Genomic DNA, 24,332 nt, shown 5'->3' with positions numbered 1-24,332 from the left:
TGAAGGAGATCAGCCCTGGGCTTTCTTTGGAAGGAATGATGCTAAAGCTGAAACTCCAGTACTTTGGCCACCTCATGCAAAGAGTTGACTCATTGGAAAAGACTCTGATGCTGGGAGGGATTGGAGGCAGGAGGAGAAGGGGACGACAGAGGATGAGATGGCTGGATGACATCACTGACTTGATGCACGTGAGTCTGAGTGAAGTCTGGGAGTTGGTGATGGACAGGGAGGCCTGGCGTGCTGTAATTCGTGGGGTCCCAAAGAGTCGGACACGACTGAGCGACTGAACTGAACTGAACTGAACTGGTTGATATATGCCCTAAAAATGTATTGGAGATGATCATTCTGAACAGGACTAACACTAACAACAACAAGCAAAAGGGACGGTAATGAAAGGCTGTCTTGATTCCTGATGTCTATTTTTATCTTATGTTCTTTGTTCATTTCCATCCATGGACCAGAGCTCTTCAATTTGTACTATTTATGCAGTTGGGGAGGCTCCCTTTAGTGATAATTTATCTCTTACTGACATAAAAGGTAAATATAAAATATGTTTATAATATTCATATTATAAATATATATTTATATATAAATATATATGTATATATATTAAAATGTTGGATCGAGGGCCTTCCCTGGTGGTCCAGTGGTAAAGATTCCATGCTTAAACTGCTAAGGGTAGGGGTTTGATCCCTGATTAAGGAGCAAGATCCTACATGCCTCATGGCACGGCCAAAAAATAAAAATGATGCATTTTAATTTCTATCCTGGGAAACTAAATTTTAAACCTTAAACTTTAAATATTAAAACTAAAATATTAATACAGTCCATTAAAGAAAATGCAGCAGTATTCATTAAATTAGAAGTTCAAGCTGACATGAGGAAACAGAGTACAGATTCAAAGGCAGAAAAGACCATTAGTTCCTCAACTACATGATGAAGTGTTTGAGGCAAATATTGTGTTGTCTTCAAGTTTGAAATGCGTCAAAAAATAAGATACATTGATCTTATAAAGATACAAACCCTCCAGCACCGTGATCTTGGACTGCCTACCTACCGAACTGTAGAAAAACCTGTGTTTGTTGTGTAAGCCATCCAGTCTGTGGTCCTTTGTATGGCAGGACCAGCTGACTAGTATAGGCTCCTGTGCTGTGCTGTGCTGTGCCTAGTTGCTCAGTCCTGTCTGACTCTGTGACTCCACGTACTATAGCCCTCCAGGCTCCTCTGCCCACAGGGATTCTCCAGGCAGGAATACTGGAGTGAGTTGCCAGGCCCTCCTCCAAAGGATATTCCCAACCCAAGGATTGAACCTGAGTCTCTCGCATTGCAGGTGAATTCTTTTACCATCTGATCCACAAGGGAAGCCCAAGAATACTGGAGTGGGTAGTCTATCCCTTCTCCCAGGGATCTTCCCAACCCAGGAATCAAACCAGGGTCTCCTGCCTTGCAGGTGGATTCTTTACCAGCTGAGCTACTTGGGAGCCAAACATAGGCTCCGACCCTCCTACAGAGACTGGGAGATGCCAGCCCTATCTCCTTTAATACTTCAGATTCAAAGAGATGGCTCCCAAGGCCCACACTCTAGAGCCTGCAGGCTGTAACTGCTGAACCCAATACCATGACTACTGAACCCCACATGCCTAAGGCCAGTGCTCCACAACAAGAGGAGCCACCTCAGTGAGAAGCCCAAGCACTGCAACTAGAGAGGAGCCCCTGCTAGCTGCAGCTGGAGGAAGCCTGCAAGCAGAAACATAGACCCAGGGCAACCAAAAAAAAAAAAAAAAAATCTGTAAACAGATGCCACTCCAGTATTATTCCCTGGGAAATCCCTTGGACATAGGAGCCTGGCTGGCTACAGTCCATGAAGTCTCAAAGAGTTGGACATGACTTAGGGACTAAACAGCAGCAACAGCAGCAAAAGAAGTTATACCTTATTAGGTAATACACACTAGAAAAGCTCATGTCACATAGACTGGCAAATTAGTATCCTTCACTGATTCCTTCTCCACTAGGTGTAGGCTTGTCTTAGTTTCTCATTCTTCCTTTCATCTGGGTGGGCTTGGTCATAGAGTATGCTAGCACATTTAAGTAATAAATGGCCTTAATAAGTCACCTTAAGAGAAAGAAAAAAAAGAGATGGCTCCCAGGGCTTTGAGAAAACAGTCCTGAGTTGTAAAACTGGTAAGAGAAAAAGTGATAAGATTTTGAAGCAAAATGTTCTAAGAAAAGGGAAGTTAGAGGCTTAGAGCCTGGAATGAGCTCAAGCTTCATCTCAAGTTTCAGTTCAGTTTAGTCGCTGAGTCATGTCCGACTCTTTGAGACCCCATGAATCGCAGCACGCCAGGCTCTTTGAGACCCCATGAATCGCAGCACGCCAGGCCTCCCTGTCCATCACCAACTCCCGGACTTCACTCAGACTCACGTCCATCGAGTCAGTGATGTTATCCAGCCATCTCATCCTCTGTCGTCCCCTTCTCCTCCTGCCTCCAATCCCTCCCAGCATCAGAGTCTTTTCCAATGAGTCAACTCTTCACATGAGGTGGCCAAAGTACTGGAGTTTCAGCTTTAGCATCATTCCTTCCAAAGAAAGCCCAGGGCTGATCTCCTTCAGAATGGACTGGTTGGATCTCCTTGCAGTCCAAGGGACTCTCAAGAGTCTTCTCGAACACCACAGTTCAAAAGCATCAATTCTTCGGTGCTCAGCCTTCTTCACAGTCCAACTCTCATATCCATACATGACCACAGGAAAAACCATAGCATTGACTAGACAGACTTTGTTGGCAAAGTAATGTCTCTGCTTTTGAATATGCTATCTAGGTTGGTCATAACTTTCCTTTCAAGGAGTAAGCGTCTTTTAATTTCATGGCTGCAGTCACCCTCTGCAGAGATTTTGGAGCCCCCCAAAATAAAGTCTGACACTGTTTCCACTGTTTCCCCATCTATTTCCCATGAAGTGATGGGATCGGTTGCCATGATCTTCGTTTTCTGAATGTTGAGCTTTAAGCCAACTTTTTCACTCTCCTCTTTCACTTTCATCAAGAGGCTTTTGAGTTCTTCTTCACTTTCTGCCATAAGAGTGGTGTCATCTGCATATCTGAGGTTATTGATATTTCTCCTGGCAATCTTGATTCCAGCTTGTGTTTCTTCCAGTCCAGCGTTTCTCATGATGTACTCTGCATAGAAGTTAAATAAGCAGAGTGACAATATACAGCCTTGATGTACTCCTTTTCCTATTTGGAACCAATCTGTTGTCCCATGTCCTGTTCTAACTGTTGCTTCCTGACCTGCCTACAGATTTCTCAAGAGGCAGGTCAGGTGGTCTGGTAGTTTAGTCCAGCTAAAAGAAATATTAAGGTTACCCCGGTCACACTTCTCAAAATAAAGCCAGTGGAAACCACACAGCAACTCACATAAGGAAGAAAAAGTCCTCAATAGTCAGGATAAAGGAGGTCAAACCAAAGTCTCCAGAATGTCAATAAGATACAGACTAGCAAGTGATCACAATGATGATAATGATAAAAATAAAAGGTGAGTTTGATTCTGATATTTGCACAGACAAAAAAATGTGGGTTGAAGCTTCACTTCTGTGTTAGAATAGAGGGATATTCCTCTATTATAAAACAGGAATAATAATAGGAATATTGTCATATTCCTCTATTATAAAACAGGAATATCCTGTTTTGTGACAATATTTCAGCCCATAATTTGACCATCTATTGATGATCCTGGACTGATAAGATATTCATTAACACTAGAAAGCTAGCAGTAACTGAACATGTAATCATTCAATAAATATTTATTGGGCTCTTGCTGAGAAATGGGAACTTGGCAGGCACAGAGACGGCAGCTGCCCCTGTTGATCATCTCCTCACACAGTGTGGCCAGGATGTCTCTCTCTGTGTCAACCACACTCTTCGTCTGAACCATGGAGCACACTAATTGAGTTCAGTGACTATTTCCTCAGTTCATCCCACAAGGATGGCATGTAGCCAGAACCAGTTTTAGATGTCTGGATGAGAAGTTAATTCACTACATACTGTGAAATTAACTCCATACAGCAGTTCTTCCAATTAACTAGATTGATGAAATCAGATGGAAGGGGGATCAGTTATTTTGAGAAATCATTTTCTAGGTGTTGAGTATAGACCATGGGAAAGTATATGACCAGGGAGTCCAAGCCAGAATTCCCTCTTCTCCTCCTGCTTCTGTCACACCTGAGACAGGCTGGGACCTGGACAAAGGTCTTATCAAGCATAAAAAGGCAAAGACACTATAAAGGGAGGAAAAGTGCTGCATATATGCACAGTTGGGACAAATTATGAGCAACAAGACACAAAAAGATCAAACCCCAGCTGCCACCACTGAGGTGTTGGGAGCAAAAGCAAGGTAGTGAGTATAAGCCGACACACAGCACCACTAACGGGGTGGTCAGACAACCTACGCCACCCCTCCTGCCTGACCCACGGGTCCACCCCCAACGTCACCCCACATAAGGGACCAGCTTGTCCCCCTCAGGATCGAGCGAGGGAACTTGTTTCCCTTCCCTCAAACTGTAGCAAGAATTCTGATGAAACAGTGCGGGACCCTATGGTCCTTGCCCCACCATGTGCTCAGCCTGCCTTTTGTCCGTGGAAAAGCTTTAGCCACACACTAAGCTTAATCAGAGAAGTGAGAAAATGCAGAAACTAGGGAAAATAGTCAAAGGAGACCAAATAAGAATAATGTAGTCATTAAGCATAGTCAAGGACATTGAGGTCCTTATCAAGGGCTTTTGATAATATTCTGAGCTCTATCCTGTGAGCTGTCTCATAGATACATAAATTCCTACCAGTTGGAAGAAATTAGCTACATGATGACCAGACTGTAACCATGATATAAGCTGCCACAATTCCAAGAATTGTCCTCAAGGAGACGAGAACAAACCAACCATGGAACCAAAGATTAATTGTCCTTGAAACAATCAAGATGACTCTGGTCAGACCATCCATGACCAATTTGGAGATGACTGTCAGAGCTCACTGTGCTGTTTCTGCATGCAACCCCGTCCCTCTGTCTATAAAAGTTCTTGCCCACTGATTGTCAGTTGGGGAGAGTCAGCCTTTGGACAGATGTCCATCCTTCCCACACCCCGCTCACCTCCATTTGTTGTTTAGTCACTAAGTGTGTGACTCTTTGTGACCCCATGGACTGTAGCCTGCCAGACTCCTCTGTCCATGGGATTTTCCAGGCAAGAATACTGGGGTGGGTTGCTATTTCCCTCTGCAAGGAATCTTTCTGAGGCAGGGATTGAACCCACACCTCCTGCATTGACAGGTGGATTCTGGACAGATTCTTTACCCCTGAGCCATCATGGAAGTCCCCTACCCCCTTCCCCTCCACCATTGCTGGCATCCAAAATCAGGCAAACTTTCCTTTCCATCAACATGACCTCTTTAATGGTTTTTGAGTGGGAAGCAGCCAGACCCTAGTTTGGTCATGGTGGAGAGGTCTGACAGAATGCGGTCCGCTGGAGAAGGGAATGGCAAGCCACTTCAGTATTCTTGCCTTGAGAACCCCATGAACAATATGAAAAGGCAAAAAGACAGGACACTGAAAGATAAACTCCCCAGGTTGGTAAGTGCCCAACATGCTACTGGAGATCAGTGGAGAAATAACTCCAGAAAGAATGAAGGGATGGAGCCAAAACAAAAACAACACCCATTTGTGGGTGAGACTGGTGATAGAAGCAAGGTTCCATGCTGTAAAGAGCAAGATTGCATAGGAACCTGGAATGTCAGGTCCATGAACCAAGGCAAATTGGAAGTGGTCGAACTGGAGGTGACAAGAGTGAACATCAACATTCTTGCATTCAGCAAACTAAGATGGACTGGATGGGTGAATTTAACTCAGATGACCATTATATCTACTACTGTGGGCAGGACTCCCTTAGAAGAAATGGAGTAGCCATCACGGTCAACAAAAGAGTCTGAAATGCAGTACTTGGATGCAATCTCAAAAATGACAGAATGATCTCTATTTGTTTCCAAGGCAAACCATTCAATATCACTGTAATCCAAGTCTATGCCCCAACCAGTAATGCTGAAGAAACTGAAGAGTTCTATGAAGACCTACAAGACCTTTTAGAACTAACACCCAAAAAAGATGTCCTTTTCATTATAGGGGACTGGAATGCAAAAGTAGAAAGGCAAGAAACACCTGGAGTAACAGGCAAATTGGGCCTTGGAGTACAGAATGAAGCAGGGCAAAGGCTAATAGAGTTCTACCAAGAGAATGCACTGGTCATAGCAAACACCCTCTTCCAACAACACAAGAGAAGACTCTACAAATGGACACCATCAGATGGTCGACACTGAAATCAGATTGATTATATTCTTTGCAGCCAAAGATGGAGAAGCTCTACACAGTCAGCAAAAACAAGACCAGGAGCTGACTGTGGCTCAGATCATGAACTCCTTATTGCCAAATTCAGACTGAAATTGAAGAAAGTGGAGAAAACCACTAGAACATTCAGGTATGAACTAAATCAAATCCCTTATGACTATACAGTGGAAGTGAGAAATAGATTTAAAGGACTAGATCTGATAGATATAGTGCCTGATGAACTATGGATGGAGGTTCGTGACATTGTACAGGAGACAAGAATCAAGACCATCCCCAAGAAAAAGAAATGTGAAAAAGCAAAATGGCTGTCTGAGGAGGCCTTATAAATAGCTGTGAAAAGAAGAGAGGCAAAAAGCAAAGGGGAAAAGGAAAGATATACCCATTTGAATGCAGAGTTCCAAAGAATAGCAAGGAGAGATAAGAAAGCCTTCTTCAGCGATCAATGCAAAGAAATAGAGGAAAACAATAGAATGGGAAAGACTAGAGATCTCTTCAAGAAAATTAGAGATGCCAAGGGAACACTTCATGCAAAGATGGGCTCGATAAAGGACAGAAATGGTATGGACCTAACAGAGGCAGAAGATATTAAGAAGAGGTGGCAGGAATACACAGAAGAACTGTACAATAAAGATCTTCATGACCAAGATAATCACGATGGTGTGATCACTCACCTAGAGCCAGACATCCTGGAATGTGAAGTCAAGTGGGCCTTAGGAAGCATCACTACAAACAACGCTAGTGGAGGTGATGGAATTCCAGTTGAGCTCTTTCAAATCCTGAAAGATGATGCTATGAAAGAGCTGCACTCAATATGCCAGCAAATTTGGAAGACTCAGCAGTGGCCACAGGGCTGGAAAACGTCAGTTTTCATTCCAATCCCAAAGAAAGGCAATGCCATAGAATGCTCAAACTACCACACAATTGCACTCATCTCACATGCTAGTAAAGTGATGCTTAAAATTCTCCAAGCCAGGCTTCAGCAATACATGAACCGTGAACTTCCAGATGTTCAAGCTGGTTTTAGAAAAGGCAGAGGAACCAGAGATCAAATTGCCAACATCCGCTGCATCATCAAAAAAGCAAGAGAGTTCCAGAAAAACATCTATTTCTGCTTTATTGACTATGCCAAAGCCTTTGACTGTGTGGATGACAATAAACTGTGGAAAATTCTGAAAGAGATGGAAATACCAGACCACCTGACCTGCCTCTTGAGAAACCTATATGAAGGTCAGAAAGCAACAGTTAGAACTGGACATGGAACAACAGACTGGTTCCAAATAGGAAAAGGAGTATGTCAAGGCTGTATATTGTCACCCTGCTTATTTAACTTCTATGCAGAGTACATCATGAGAAATGCTGGGCGGGAAGAAGCACAAGCTGGAATCCAGATTGCCAGGAGAAATATCAATAACCTCAGATATGCAGATGACACCACCCTTATGGCAGAAAGAAAAGAAGAAATAAAGAGCCTCTTGAATGTAAAAAAGGAGAGTGAAAAAGTTGGCTTAAAGCTCAACATTCAGAAAACTAAGACCATGGCATTTGGTCCCATCACTTCATGGCAAATAGATGGGGAAACAATGGAAACAGTAGCTGACTTTATTTTTCTGGGCTCCAAAATCACTGCAGATGGTGACTGCAGCCATGAAATTCAAAGACGCTTATTCCTTGGAAGGAAAGTTATGACCAACTGAGACAGCATATTCAAAAGCAGAGACATTACTTTGTCAACAAAGGTCTATCTACTCAAGGCCTTGGTTTTGCCAGTGGTCATGTATAGATGTGAGAGTTGGACTATAAAGAAAGCTGAGTGCCGAAGAATTGATGCTTTTGAACTGTGGTGTTGGAGAAGACTCTTTAAGAGTTCCTTGGACTGCAAGGAGATTCAACCATGCATCCTAAAGGAAATCAGTCCTGGGTGTTCATTGGAAGGACTGATGGTGAAGCTGAAATGCCAATCCTTTGGCCACCTGATGCAAAGAGCTGACTCATTGGAAAAGACCCTGATGGTGGGAAAGATTGAGGGCAGGAGGAGAAGGGGACGACAGAGGATGAGATGGTTGGATGGCATCATTGACTCAATGGACATGGGTTTGGGTGGACTCCGGGAGTGATGGACAGGGAGGCCTGACATGCTGTGGTTCATGGGGTCACAAGGAGTTGGACACGACTAAGAGAATGAACTGAACTGAACTGAAATATTCCCAGTGATTTTGGAGGGAGAGCAGTGCGTTGTCCTGAAGAGAGACCTTTCTTCCCTGGACAGAGATTGAACCATGGTAGCCTGGATGAAAACCCCGGAACCCTAGCCACAAGACCACCAGGGACTAGAGGCTAGAAGCAAAGTGGCCCTGGTTCTTTCCCCCATTGAAAGCAAGAATGTTCCAAGGAAGCAAAAACTGTAAAATAGGTACAAAGCTTATTATTAGAGACACAGCACAACGTTTGAGAGAGAACATAGAAAAACTGGCTGTTTATTGACGACAGAAGCAAGGCAGAAATAAATACCCAGAGAGAAAGGGCATGGTCTATAATGAGGAGGAGTGCAGTATGTCACAATCTCTGCAGAGACACACACCGGAGAGGAGTGCGGGCATCCGGAGGGAGGAGGAGCTCAGTATGAAGGTGATGCAAATTATTTATGTAGGACAGTCCTTCAGGTCTTTGTTTACCTTTGGCCAATTATCTTGTTTCTTTCTTCACACCTGCCTGGTCCATGGAACCTCCCCAAGATGCATGTGTTGTAAGGTGAGCGTGGAGAAAAAGAGAATGAGACAGGAATTCAGGCAAAGAAAGGTTTATTATAAGAAAGAAAGAAAGAAACTGGATTTAGAGAGAAAATGGTGCTCTCTTTTTACAGCCAACCCTTCTTATACCCTATCGATGGGAACTTGTTCCCAGAGGGAGGGGGCCACAATTGATCTTTAGCCCACAGCTGGGGTCTTGTGGTCACTTAGTCAAAGTGTTCTCATGGTCGGGTGGTCAAGGAGTCTTGAGAAACTGGCACCAGCAGGGAAAAACAGGATATCATCTTAAGGGAGAAACAGGATGCCCATCAGGACAATGTGGCCACTGTGACTTCATCCCTTATTTGTCAGGTCACCACAATAGCCCGTATTTTAACTATACAATAAGAGCCGCTTGTGAACCCTAACTTCCAGCCTTTTTGATATAGGATAAGTGAAGAAGAACTGAAGAGCCTCTTGATGACAGTGAAAGAGGACAGTGAAAAGTTCGCTTAAAGTTCAACATTCAGAAAACTAAGATCATGGCATTTGGTCCCATCACTTCATGGCAAATAGATGGGGAAACATCGGAAACAGTGGCTGACTTCATTTTTCTGGGCTCCAAAATCACGACAGATGGTAATTGCAGCCATGAAATTCAAAGACGCTTACTCCTTGGAAGGAAAGTTATGACCAACCTAGACAGCATATTAAAAAGCAGAGACATTACTTTGTCAACAAAGGTCCGTGTAGTCAAGGCTATGGTTTTTCCAGTGGTCATGTATGGATGTGAGAGCTGGACTATAAAGAAAGCTGAGCGCCGAAGAATTGATGCTTCTGAGCTGTGGTGTTGAAAAAGACTCTTGAGAGTCCCTTGGACTGCAAGGAGATCTAACCAGTCCATCCTAAAGGAGATTAGTCCTGGGTGTTCATTTGAAGGACTGATGTTGAAGATGAAACTTCAATCCTTTGGCCACCTGATGCAAAGAGCTGACTCATTTGAAAAGACCCTGATGCTGGGAAAAATTGAAGGCAGGAGGAGACGGGGATGACAGAGGATGTGACCGTCGGATGGCATCACCAATTTGATGGACATGAGTTTGAACAAGCTCTGGGTATTGGTGACAGAGAGCAGAGCCTGGCATGCTGCAGTCCAAGGGGTCACAAAGAGTCGAACATGACTGAGAGACTGAACTGAACTGAACTGAACCCACCAATCACTTCCCACACACCCATCTTCCGATACCATCACATTCAGGGCCAAAGTTGTAACAGACGAATTTTGTGGGGCACATGAAGAGTGAGTCAGCACATGCCAGCTAGCACCTGAGTTTCCTCACAGACACTTAACTTGGCTACCACTTCTTGCCACTCCAGCTCTTATGTGAGGTGGAGGCTCCACAGGGGCTTTGGAGAAACAGACTTTCCTTCATTATGACAATAACAGGCCCAAACCCTTGCTTCTCTTGGAGGAGAATTAATGCCTTGAAGGCCTGCTCAGAACAGACCCAGACCCTGAGGGAGACATGGGGCAAGGACTCAGAACCTGAGGCCATTCAGCTGGAGAATTGTGGGCCCAGGGTAAGAGGTGGGAACCAGGGCCTAGACACCATCAGGGGAAGGAGAATGTGTGTGTGCTTAGTAGCTCAGTCGTGTTCAACTCTTTGCGACCCCATGGACTGTGGCCTACCAGGCTCCTCTGTCCATGGGATTCTCTGGGCATGAATGCTGGAGTGGGTTGCCATGCCCTCCTCCAGGGGACCTTCCCAACACAGGGATTGAACCCAGGTCTCCCACATAGAAGGTAGATTGTTTACCATCTGAGCTACCTGAGAAGCCATACAAGCAACTTAAATGGCAATCGACAAATGAATGGATAAAGAAGATGTGGCAGGGGCTTTCTGGTGGGACAGTGTTAGGAATTCGCCTGTCAATGCAGGGGACACAGGTTTGATCCCTGGTCAAGGAAGATCCCACATGCCACAGGATAGCTAAACCTATGTGCTTTGGAAGCCCAAGCAAACTACAACCGGTGCTTTGCAACAAGAGAAGCCACTGCAGTGAGAGGCCTATGCACACCAACCCTGCTCTGTCTCCTAAAGTCTGTCCTTGTTGCCCAGTAGGTGTCCTGGATCCTGGGGCTGAGACGCTTTAGCTTTTACTGCTCATTCTCTGACATTTATTCTCCTTCCCCCTTCAAGGAACCTCACACTGATCAGAATGGCCATATTGAAAAGTCTATGAGTTTGAGTATGCTCTGGGACTTGGTGATGGACAGGGAAGCCTGGCGTGCTGCAGTCCATGGGGTCACAAAAATTCGGACATGACTGAGCAACTGAACTGAACTGAACAAACAATAAATGCTGGAGAGACTGTGGAGAAAAGGGAACCCTCCCACACTGTTGGTGGGAATGTAAACTGATACACGCACTATGGAGAATGGTATGGAGATTCCTTTAAAAACTGAAAACAGAGCTACCATGTGGTGGTGATTTGGTTGCTAAGTCGTGTCTGACTTTTTGCCACCCGAGGGACTGTTGCCCACCAGGCTTCTCCGTCCATGGAATTCTCCAGGCAAGAATACTGGAGTGGGTTGCCATTTCCTTTTCCAGGGGATCTTCCTGACCCAGGGATTAAACCCAGGTCTCCTGCATTGCAGGCAGGCTCAGAGCTACCATATGATACAAAATCCCATTCCTGGGCATATATCCAGAGGTGAAAGGTGATGGAGAGAGATAAACTGGGAGTTTAGGATTGACATATACACACTACTGTACTTAAAATAGATCACCAATAATGACTTGTGTGGCATAGGGAACTGTGCTCCATATTCTGTAATAGCATAAATGGGAAAAGAATTTGTAAAAAAATAGATACATGTATATGTATAACTGAATCACTTTGCTGTACACCTGAAACTAACACACATTTTTAATCAACTATATACTCCAATATAAAATAAAAATTTTTAATTAATTAATTAAAAATAATAAATATGGATATTGAGCATCTTTTCACATGCCTATTGCCCATGTGTATGCCTTCTTTGGAGAAATGTCTATTTAGATCTTCTGCCCATTCTTTGATTGGGTTCCCTGTCTTGATTATTGAGTTGTAAGAGCTTTTCATATATTTGGAAATTAAGCCCTTGTTACCTGCAAGGGTGACATCATTTGCAAATCTTTCTCCCAGTCTGTAGTTTGCAGTTTTTTGTTTTCTTTATGTTTTCCTTTGCTGTGCAAAAGTATATAAGTTTGATGAGGACCCATTTCTTTATTGCTTTTCCTCATCTTTTTGTTTTCTGTTTCTATCAGAGTAGAAGCCATCTTGAATTGGCCTTCTTTCAGGAACTTTAATTCCCCTTAGATGGTTGCTGGGAGGAAGAGAAAGTTGTTGTTGTTGTTTTTTGAAAGACAAATAATACTGGATCATTATAACTTATGTAAATTTCAAAGGTTGTACAATTAGACAAAAAAAAAAAAAAAAAAAAGGAGGGGCAAACAACCTGTAGAATTACACAGAATCCTTCTTCAAAATGCATTGGCATTGAAATTTTGAAGGAAAAATAAACAAATGGGACCGAAGCTACTTGCGGAGTGATGAACTAACCTAATTTCAATACTGCTGTGTCTCTGGGACTCAGGAAGCCCAAGGAGAGGGAGAGAGATGAGAGAAGGGCAGGTCAGTGGAATGGTCAGGACACAGACGACATTTATCAATTAAGTTCGCCACCTGAACTGGCACCGGAAGCAATAACTGGGTTGGCTGAAAACTTCCTTCAAGTTTTCATAAGATGGTATGGAACACCCTAAGGAAACTCAATACAATGAAGAGGTCAGTGATCATCCAAGGCAAGCTCAAGATGGGGAAGCAGGAAGCCCTGAGCTCGCCCCTCCATGACCTTCTTGCCAGAAATTCTTCCCTGACGACCTCTGATCAATTTCTATTAATTAGGAAGACCAAAATGACAAAATGATCTAACTAGGAATATTCTGGCTATCAGACCGCGAATCGTTCAAACAAGTGGGAAGAGGAGGAGGTGGCAACACCCTGGTCGCGAGCTAGCAGTCTGGGGAAGCCGCCGGTTAATGACTGCGCGGGCTTGCCTGGGGCGGGGCGTCCGGGCAGAGCGACGTCGGCGGCCCCAGAAGTGCAGTGTCTGCCTCCCCAGAAAGGATCCGCTCCTCTGACCTGGCATGCTCCACTCCTGCAAAATCGAGATCCAGGTGGCAAAGGGAGAGATGGGTGGCCCCGAGACCCTTCTTGGCTTCCTGGACTTGCTTCTCATTGTCTGGTTCAGCGGGACGTCTGGCAGTGCGTTCCGGGATGAACCTGCACGGGGCGCGCGGAGGGGGTGGAGTTGGGTGAGTTACGACCTGAACAGGGGTGGTGGTGTGCGCGGGGGTTCGCGAAACTTCTTGGGGGTGGCGCCGCCGCCCTCTCCTCTTTCCCTTCCCCTGGCTCCCCCGGGCTGCTTGCGGGCTCTCTGGGCCAGAACAGGGGTGCCTTGGTGAAGCAGTAATGCGGGGACTTTGGGAGGTGACGCTAGGAGAAAAGGGGGCCAGAACGTACAGGAAATGCTGTTGAGGCCCGCCAGGGCTCAGCCCGGCCCTGGGAAGTGGGAGTCCTGGAGCCCGGGAAAGGGACCCAGAGCCGCCCTGAAAACCACAAGCCCATGATCTGCCCTTCTGCGCCATCGCAGCTGCCGCCTACTGCGCCAGGCTGCAGCAATACTGAACCTTGAACTTCCAGATGTTCAAGCTGGTTTTAGAAAAGGCAGAGGAACCAGAGATCCAATTGCCAACATCCGCTGCATCATCCTAAAAGCAGGAGAGTTTCAGAAAAACATCTATTTCTGCTTTCTTGACTATGCCAAAGCCTTTGACTGTGTGGATGACAATCAACTGTGGAAAATTCTGAAAGAGATGGGAATACCAGACCACCTGACCTGCCTCTTGAGAAACCTGTATGCAGGTCAGGAAGCAACAGTTAGGACTGGACATGGAACAACAGACTGGTTCCAAATAGGAAAAGGAGTCCATCAAGGCTTTAAATTGTTACCCTGCTTATTTAACTTCTATGCAGAGTACATCATGAGAAACACTGGGCTGGAAGAAGCACAAGCTGGAATCAAAATTGCCGGGAGAAATATCAATAACCTCAGATATGCAGATGACACCACCCTTATGGCAGACAGTGAAGAAGAACTAAAGAGCCTCTTGATGAAAGTGAAAGAGGAGAGTGAAAAAGTTGGCTTAAAGCTCAACTTTCAGAAAACTAACATCATGGCATCTGGTCCCATGACTTCATGGCAAATAGATAGGGAAACAATGGAAACAGTGGCTGACTTTATTTTTCTGGGCTCCAAACTCACTGCAGATGGTGATTGCAGCCATGAAATTCAAAGATGCTTACTCCTTGGAAGGAAAGTTATGACCGACTGAGACTGCATGTTAAAAAGCAGAGACATTACTTTGTCAACAAAGGTCCGTCTACTCAAGTCCTTTGTTTTTCCAGTGGTCATGTATGGATGAGAGAGTTGGACTATAAAGAAAGCTGAGGCCCGAAGAATTGATGCTTTTGAACTGTGGTGTTGGAGAAGACTCTTGAGAGTCCCTTGGACTGCAAGGAGATCCAACCAGTCCATCCTAAAGGAGATCAGTCCTGGGTATTCATTTGAAGGACTGATGTTGAAGCTGAAACGCCAATATTTTGGCCACCTGACGTGAAGAGCTGAATCACTTGAGAAGACCCTGATGCTGAGAAAGATTGAGGGCAGGAAGAGAAGGGGACGACGGAGGATGAGATGGTTAGATGGCATCACCGACACAATGGACATGGGTTTGGGTGGACTCCGGGAGTTGGTGATTGACAGGGAGCCCTGGCCTGCTGTGGTTCCTGGGGTCGCAAAGATTCGGACACGACTGAGCGACTGAACTGAATTGATGATCTGTGCACAGAACTCCTTCTGGTCCCTTCGTAGTATTGATGAACTGAAGTAGGTCCCTTCCCTACTGCTCTCTGCCCTTGAAGGACCACCAGGTCCCTTCCCTACTGCCTCTGGTCCTTTCTTACTACTGCTGAAGAGATGTACCTCCCTTCCCTACTGCTCTCTGGTCCCTACTTACTACTGCTGAAGGAAAGTAGACCCCTTCCCTACTGCTCTCGGCCATTGAAGGACCAGCCGGTCCTTCCTTACTTCTCTCTGGTCCCTTCTTACTATTGCTGAAGAGATGTAAGTCCCTTCCCTACTGCTCTCTGGTCCCTTCTTACTACTGCTGAAGGGAATTCGGTCCCTTCCCTACTGCTCTGGGCCCTTGAAGGACCAGCGCTCTTTATGACGGATCAGTTAACACTGGGAGGGTGGCCGGGGTAGGAGCTATTCGTCTTTCAAGAGCTCAGGCCATGTGGGCAGCAGCAAGTGGCCTAGCTTCCTTGTCCTGGGCGGTGGAGGTGGGCGCTCACAGCAGGATGGATGTGCAGGGCGGTCTCCCTGGGATGGGGATCCAGCAGGCTGCCGCTGGAACAGCTTGGGTCTGCTAGGCTGACTGCGGCCCGGGGCTTCCACGCACTGTAAATGTGTTTGGGCTCGAGCTGTCCTGTCCTGGCAGAGTAGATTCTGAAGTTATGACACTCAATGCACCTCAACTTGACAGTAACTTCAAAAAGCTTCACAGTCTTAGAGTTGAAATGAAGGAAAAGTTGCCATCCAGAAATTGAGGAAGGAAAACTTCAGCCTTGGACAAAACCACTATCAGAAGAACCCATTTATGATCCTGTACATGCAGCCTTGTCTACAGCCATGTCTACACGTGTGTTTTATATCAGCGTAGGGATTTGCTGTCCAGTTATATTTCTTGTGGTACTAGTATTAGCTGTTTTGCATCTTCATAGTGTGAAAAGGATTGAACTGGGAGATAGCATCAGCACCAGCAGTAGTTCCCAAGGGCTGTCTCAGTCCCAGTCGTTCCCAGATGTCTCAGTATGTGAGAGGCAACACACCCAACAATACAACTCCCATCTGCCGTTATCCGACCTTGTGGCTAGAGGAGTACGACTTGAGAAGTGTTGCTCTTTTGGAGGCCAAAGCTTAGGTGAATGATATCAAAATATCTATCCAGGGAGAGGAACTCAAAAGATATATTCTAAGAAGGTACCTTTTGGTGTACCTCCCATGGCGTTTATGTAAATGAATAATATCCAGATAAAGAGCAACAAGCATTTGTAAAAAACAGTTCGAGATCGAGCTTCTGAAATTCAGGTGACTACGATGCTCCCTGAAAGTTGTGAGCTACATCTTCATCACAGAAATCTTCCTATTAGCCATGTGTGAACATAAGAAGGGGAAAAGCCCATGGTGGATTGCCTTACATGAGCTGGGGGTATCTTAAATTGTTTTTATGACAGTGCAAATATGTAGAGGCCAATAGTCAGCAGGAAGCTTCTCAACGAAATCTAGTTCACATGGCTGTTCAGATTGCCTGTGGAATGAGCTACCTGGTCAGAAGAGAAGTCTTCCACAAAGACCTGGCTCCTAGAATCTCTGTCATTGATGACAACTTCAACTTAAGAGCAAAGCCAATCCCTCTCCAGAGTCTTGTTCCCCATGGACTCTCACTATCTGGGGAACAACAAAAACACGGGATCAATGGATGGCTTTTGAAAGTCTGGTTAATAATGAGTTCTCCAGCCTTCCCTGGTGATCCAGTGGCTAAGACTCCACACTCCCAATGCAGGGGCCTGAGTTCGATCTCTGGTGGGGGAACTGGATCCTGCATGCCACAACTAAGAAGTCAGCATGCTGCTACTAAAAGAGCCCATGTGTTTATGACTCTGGCCAAATGCCCTAAGTGGACATCTACCCATTTGATGTGGCCCAGTACCTGAAAGAGGGTTACCAAATAGCGCAGATTATCAGCTGTCCCGATGAACTATTTATGTGATGGCTTGTGCTGGGCCTTCGATCCAGAGGAGAGGTGGAGTTCCAGAAGCTGGCCCAGTGTCTCACAGAGGTCCATGCAGCCCTGGGGGCCTGTGTCTGACTCTCCTCTCACAGTCGCCCAGCGTCAGGAGGAAGGTGCCTGTCGAGGCCCACTTGGAGCCAGCCAGTCACATACATCACCCAGCATCACAGAGGCAGATTTGTCTTTCAGCACACCAAGCTTTAGGAATGCTTTAGCATCTGAACTTTCTAAGACAGACTTACTGATGTGGAATACTTTCTCAAAAGCAGTTTTATTAGCTTGAACTGAAAATGTTTGTGTAAATCTTTTACACATAGTTGCCTTAGAGGTACAGGTATATTCTTAAAAAATAGTTTTTTAAATTGTTTAAACACACATATTTGGACTAACAATCATACTACCAACTGCTTTTTATTTTCTTAATTCTACAAGGTAATGCAGTTGATTCACCTTTAAAGTTTTGCTTTCTTTCACTAGTTTTGGGAGTGATTTGTCTTCAACATGCAGTACTTTGTCTTAGGAAAATAAAAACCATCCAGCACTTATGGGCTAATGACCACCCCCCTCCTTTGCTACAGAGTAGCTATTTGTTCCAAAGTGGCGTAAGGGAAGCCACAGGTGTGAGCAGAGGATAGTGGCTCTATAACAACTCTAGTGTCACATCTAGGCCAGCTGCTGATGGGTCTTATTTGTTCCCGGTGGCCCTGCTTATGCCAAAACACATAACCACTTCTATCCTATGACGGCTGGCCTAGCTGAAGTGATGATTAGGGGTTGATGAGCCCACATCACGATGGGCAACTCCATTCCATGACCAGAGGCCTCATCTCTGCCAGGCCCCAGGACCACACCAAGAACCATGTTTAAATGGTGTGACTTTCTCCACTGCAACACGTAGGGTCTGTGTTGTGAGCCTTCAAGTAGAAAATGGCACATAGCACCTTTCTGGCCACAGATACCTCTGATGTCACTGGTTCTGCTGGGTCATCTGCCCAAGAAGCAGCTCCAGCTATGCTCATCGTTCGCCAGTTGTGACTGCTTTTGTGCTGGGACAGCAGGTTGCAGCAGAGACCTAGGGTCCGCGAAGCCTAAACTATTTCTTCTGTACCATTAGAGGAAACCTAAGGCCACAGTGGTATTAAATGGAGATAGGATAGGGACCACACCCCTGCAGCCCTTGAGAGGTTGCAACTTGGCACTTGTCTCTGTATTTCCTTCAGGATATTGTGTACACGGACTATTGGCGGATGGGGAGGTAGGGTCTGAAGTTTGAATCTGGAATTCACTAATACAGTAGCTTTCACCACACAATAATTTACTAGCTACTCAGGTCTCCATGCCTGTCACAAGTCCAGGGCATGAGAAATGACCACTGTGTGGTCTGTGGACCCAGTGATAACCACTGTAAGCAGAACCTGGACTGCTGTCCATTGATGACCTGGTACTTCGAGCATCGCTTCAACAATTGGGGGACCATGGTGATGCTACGCTTCCTGTGCCTGATATTAGGACCACACTAGGTGCAACGTGAATGTGAGAGTAGTTTCTGCTTCTGCAGGTTCACTTACCCCAGTGAATAACCATGTGCCTCTTTGGGAAAGAATGGAAGGGCTTTTGCACTAGATGTGGTGATGAAAGGGCCCTCCTCTTTAGAACATGGCTTCTTTGCTTGGTGACACCTTCTGAGAAGTGGCTCAGATCTGGAAAATGGGCCTGGATCAGGTGTTTGGTAGGGATGGCTGCCTTTGGCTTCCTGATCATCCAGCCTTGTGTTCTGTCTCTATTTCTTTCAATGGTACAGTTTGTATCTAGGTTCCTGCCCATCTGTTTGCCGTTAGGATCACCCTGTGCTATGAGCCAGCATCATATTCTCTGCAGTCGGGCCCTGGCTGGCATTGAGAATCTCTAACCACTTTGACCACTGCACCTACTTTTCTGGTGCCCTAGAGCACCCCCCACTTGGAATCTGATTTTTCCAAAACTTCCATCCCTGTTCCTGATAGAAGCCCACAGGAACACGGTCTCCTACCACCATCCCTGACCTGCACAAGTCATCCTTGTACTATTGGAGATGCTTCTCATCCACGCTTTCCTCTCGGGCTCCATAGAGTCCATCAGGCTTTCCCATGAAGCTGGTGGATTGCACACTCTCCTGCCCTTTCATACCGTGTCCGCCCTGGCAGATTCACTTCTCTGAGCCTTGGATCCCCTCCTCTACTACCTGCCTCGGAAGTTCTGGACTTTCTCTTTCATGCTGTGTGGGCCAGGCCTTTCTCCCGGCTTCCAAAACCTGTCCTAGTGGGAGATCACCACATCTCCCCAGCCTTGCTAAGCCCAGTGACCCGTGATTATAAACTCTCCCTTATCTAGGTTTGTGTTCTGTGCTCATCCTCCCCACTCCCAGCCCCACTGGCTGTGATCCACTTCCTCAGGAACAGCTGCCTTACCCTCTGCATCTTCCACAGGACACTCAGAGAGAAGCTGACAGTCCTCTGGGTTTAGGCCTTTCCTTCTGAACCATCCTGGCCCATCCCTGGGAACCGTATGTGTCGGTTAGTGCCACGTGCGGAGCTTGTGAGCAGAGTGGAAATGGGGCATATCCAGGGTTGTGGTGTTTCTTGCCTGACTGAGGCTTCGTCGTCTTCCTCAGTCGTAACTGGTGAGGGGCTGGGGGCGGCAGGCGGAGCTGTCCTGCTATGTCAGCCCAGCCCTGCAGCTGTACTCTGCTGTCACAGAACTGGGGTGGAGGCCTATGGGTCTTCTTCTCGCAACCTCACCCTCACTGTGGTTTGCCTTCACAGATACTCACTCGCTTTCCTATAACTTCACCGTCGACCCTCAGCCCAGACCTAGACAGCCATAGTGTGAGGTTCAAGGCCAGGTGGATGGAGAGCTTTATCTCTCCTATGACTGAGGTCATGCTAAGATCATACTCACAAGTCCATTTGGAGAAGAAGTGAAACCATAAAGGCCTGGGAAACACAGATCGAAACACTCAGAAACATTAGGGACCAACTGCATGACTTTACACTGGAGAAACACACAGTCACAGGTAAGTTAGAAAGTCGAAGTACAGGAGGGCCAGATTAGGGGCTCAGCTACATTCACTGTTTATAAGTAAAGAGTATAATTGGATATTGGTCCTTCCCTAGTAGTCCAGTGGAAGGAGTGGCCTTTGAGGAGAGCACAGGGCCACATTAGCTGGGCCAAGGGAGGTGGACCCAAGTGGGGCAAAGAATCTGTCAAGCCCAAAGGCTGAGCTCTTTCTTTCCCATAGTGGGGGCAGACCCTCTTACCCTGCAGGCCAGGATGACATGTCGCTGTGAGGATAACAGATACATCAGTGGATCCTGGCCGTTTGGCTTGAATGGACTAATGAGCCTCCACTGTGATTCGGAGAATGGACACTGGAGAGTGGATCATGCTGGAGGCAAAATGGATGAAAGAGAAGTGGGAGAATGACAGATCTGTGATCGACTTCTTGAAGAAGGTCTCCATGGGAGACTGTCGGTCCTGGCTTCAGGATTTCATGGTGCACTGGGAGAAAATGTTGAAGACCTTGGGTAAGTGAGAAGGGAGGAGAAAGTGATACTCCTCTCATGGTGACATGGACTCACCCCTCGTGTGTGTGTGTGTGTGTGTGTGTGTGTGTGTGTGTTTGACTAAGTGATCCGTCAGAGGTGAGTTATCCTGGGAGAGCAATGACCCAGGATCCTCTGTCATCCTCCTTCCTCTTCCACCTCCTGACATCTCTCCTCACAGCACAGGCCTTTGGACGATTGAACATGGATTTTTGCTGATCCCAAACCTGTAGACATCTTTTTGATTTCTGGGATTTATTTCTCACTGTACACTCTTTCCAGAATTTTCTTTTAAATGTCACCAATCCTACTTCTGGAAATCTGTCAATACCACCTCTGCTGTCAGCTCCTGAGGACTTCATCCTCATGTCACCACCTCTATGTCACAGCAGGACTGAGTGGCTGTGTTGGAAACCTTGCTCCCCCATTAGCTGTCAGAGCCCCGTGAGGACTGGCCTCCTCCCTTCCCTCCATCTCGCTTGGGGACCTATCTCAGGGATCTCCATGTGATGTGTGTAAACTGTCTGCACAGTAGGGGTACCTGAGTCAGGGGGGCAAGGAGGCATCAGCTTAGTTTGGGGTCTGGACAAGGGCTTCACTCTTACTCTCCTTGCAGCATCACCGACCACGGGACCCTCTACAATGCAGCCCATGGCCCTAGACAGCAGTTACATCGCCTGGATCGCCACCGGGGTTCTCTCCCGTTTCTTCATAATGGGCATCATAATAGCCTGTATCCTTTACAAGAAGAGCTACTGAGGCAAGAATTCAGAAGGATGACAGGGGCACAGGGCCTGGTGTGAGGACAGGAAAAGTTAATCCCAGCCAACCCCTGCCCCTCACTGAACCTCCTCACCCTGGAAATGGGGCAGGTGAATAAGACCCTATACCACCTGAGAGCAAAACTCAGAAAGCTCAGCCCTGAGTTCTGAGAGGTCCCCACTGTCAGGTGACATTGTGAAAAGGGAGAGGCCTTCACTAGGCTGAGGGCCTATTGATGCTTAGAGGGTTTAACCAAGTCCCCTGACTGAGCACAGACTGCTGGCTGGCAGGGCCCCTGGCAGGTGGTGTAAGAACAGCAGGCACTCAGGGGCAGGGCAGGACTCACAGGGGCTGAGAGCAGCATGGGAGCTTCGCATGATGTGTCAGCGGGGAGGGGACCCACCCAAGGGGCCAAGATGAGAGGGGCCGGGCTCTCATCCCAGGAGGAAGGGGTAGGGAGGCCTTTGCAGACCTACCTCCAAAGGCCTGTTCTCACAGGAAGTGGCTTGGGTCAAGCAGGCAAGGCAGGAGCCCCACAGCAGAGACTGTGGGAAGGGGTAAGGCCAGGCCTGTGCTCCTGGAGCAGCAGCAGTTGTGACTCAGCCTGTGGCCTGCCCGTCAGCAGCCTCCTGCGGACCCAGAGACTCCGTCACTGAGTGGTCCTGCCTGACAGGTGCTCTGTCGGCCTCAGGACTCAGTCTTTGCTTGGCCGCCTTTGTTCTCCTGCTGTTCACTTTAGAGCCAGGAGATCACACCCAAGAATTCAGAGCCTGCCTTCCAGTTATGATGACAAGGTGGCTGCATTGTCTCATGTCTCTTGTCTCTTGTCATATCTCGTGAACAGCCTCTTCAGTCTCTTTTTTTCCCCCAACCTATTTTACCTCTTTTTCTTGGTGCTAAGTGATGGAATCCATGCACTGAAATGTTTAACTACTTGAACAAGAAATCTCCATGAATAGGACACTTTCTGTCTTCTTCTATTTTGTGAAAAATCAGACTCTTCTATGTATGGCAATCTCATTGTTGCAAATGATGATAATGGGAAAAAATACCATCTGCTATTACAGGACTCAGGGATTCTTTCTATGTTCAGAGAAACAACTTCAGAGTATTTTCAACAAAATAAAATACTATGCTTGAATGCCTCTTTTAGTCATTTTATTTCCTAATATGCATATTTAAGTCAGTATCTCGCTATTGCAAAAGACATAAATACTTCAAGTTTCTTTTTCTAATCAAGGAGGGAACTCGGGACATTTCACCCTTTCTCCACCTTATGGGATTAAATAGAACTGATGATTCGGCTACATTTATTGTGGAAGCAGAGAATAAAATGAATGCTCTTAAAGTAACATGCAGTCTAGCTGTCAATCCCAATCCTGATACCTGGATCCGAAGACATATCCTGGAACTTGTGCAATGAAATTGTTTTTTATTTCATCAAGATCTGCATCCTCAGTGTGACTCTCCTGTGTTCCTCTATGCCTCCCCCTCTCAAAGGAGAAGCCAGACTTCACGGCACAAACTATGTCTGTTTTGAAAAGTAGATTTATTTCTCCATTGACAGAGGATCATAGTCAGAATAGATAATGAATTACTACAAATAAATAAGATAAACTGTTACTTTTAGGCCACTGATTGAGCAGTTCACATGTGGTGACTTGTTGTTCAGTCGCTAAGTCATGTCCAACTCTGTGACCCTGTGAACTGCAGCACGCCAGGCTTCCCTGTCTCTCACTGTCTCTGGAGTTTGCTCAAACTCATGTCCATTGAGTCGCTGATGCCATCCAACTATCTCACCTCTGTTGCCCTATTCTCCTCCTGCCCTCAGTCTTTCCCAGCATCAGGGTCTTTACCAATGACTTGGTTCTTCACATCAGGAAGGCAAAGTATTGGAGTTTCATCTTCAGCGTTTGCCTTCCAATGAATATTCAGGATTGATTTCCTTTAGGATTGCCTGGTTTGATCTCCTTGCAGTCCAAGGGACTGTCAAGAGTCTTATCTAGCACCACAATTCAAAAGCATCATTTATTCAAGGCTCAATCTTCTTTTGGTCTGACACTCACATATGTGCATGACTACTGGAAAATCCATAGCTTTCACAGGATGGACCTTTATCGGCAAGGTGATGTCTTTGAATTGCACATCCTACTCAGCATCTTTCTTTTTTCTTCTCAAACCAGTTTACCACGTGACCTTGATGGTCAGTTTTCCTTTCTTATCATGCATGTGTTCGCTGGAGGACCACTTTTGATTTCCTTTAAGTACTTTTCCTTTGCGTTCACAACTTGACCAACTGTTTGTTGTGAAAGGCCTGGCTTCTGGCCTGTCTTGGCTTTTGACATGTCTTTTTCAAATGGTTTACTATTTCTACCCTTGGATTTATAGAGAAAGATGTCTGATTCTTCCTCTCACTAGGACGTGCAGTGGTCACTGTAAGGTTATTTTTTTCTTCTCTTAAGCTTTTCTTCCGAGGAGCAAGCGTCTTTTCATTTCTTAATTAAAATTAATTTTCATTTAATGGCTGAAGTCGCCTTCCACAGTGATTTTGGAGCCCTAGAAAATAAAATCTGCCTCTGTTTCCACCTTTTTCCCATACTATTGCCATGAAGTGATGGACCTGGATGCCAAAATCTTAGTTTTTAGAATGTCCAGTTTTAAGCCAGTTTTCACTCCTTCACCTCCCCCAGGAGGCTCTTTAGTTCCTCTTTGCTTTTTGCCATTTGCGCGGTATCATCTGCACATCTGAGGTTTTTGTTATTTCTCCTGGCAATCTTGAGACCAGCTTGGGCTTCATCCAGCCCAAGGTTTCACATGATGTACTTGGCATAGAAGTTAAAAAAGCAGAGTGACAACATACAGCCTTGACGCACTCCTTTCCCAATTTGAACCACTCTATTGTTCCATGTCCTGTTCTG

At 46.0% G+C, this 24,332-nt stretch overlaps 2 pseudogenes; both read left to right on the top strand.

The window, feature by feature from the left end:
- Window positions 1-13,348: 13,348 nt before the first annotated feature.
- On the top strand, window positions 13,349-21,411 carry LOC129659926 (UL16-binding protein 3-like; annotated as a pseudogene).
- Window positions 16,280-17,149, top strand: LOC129619470 (tyrosine-protein kinase RYK-like; annotated as a pseudogene).
- Window positions 21,412-24,332: the final 2,921 nt, after the last annotated feature.

Source organism: Bubalus kerabau, chromosome 9 (assembly GCF_029407905.1).
Source record: "Bubalus kerabau isolate K-KA32 ecotype Philippines breed swamp buffalo chromosome 9, PCC_UOA_SB_1v2, whole genome shotgun sequence".
Taxonomy (NCBI): Eukaryota; Metazoa; Chordata; class Mammalia; order Artiodactyla; family Bovidae; genus Bubalus; species Bubalus kerabau.
The sequence above is the reverse complement of the archived record's forward strand: the minus strand, read 5'-3'. Positions and strand labels throughout refer to the sequence as shown.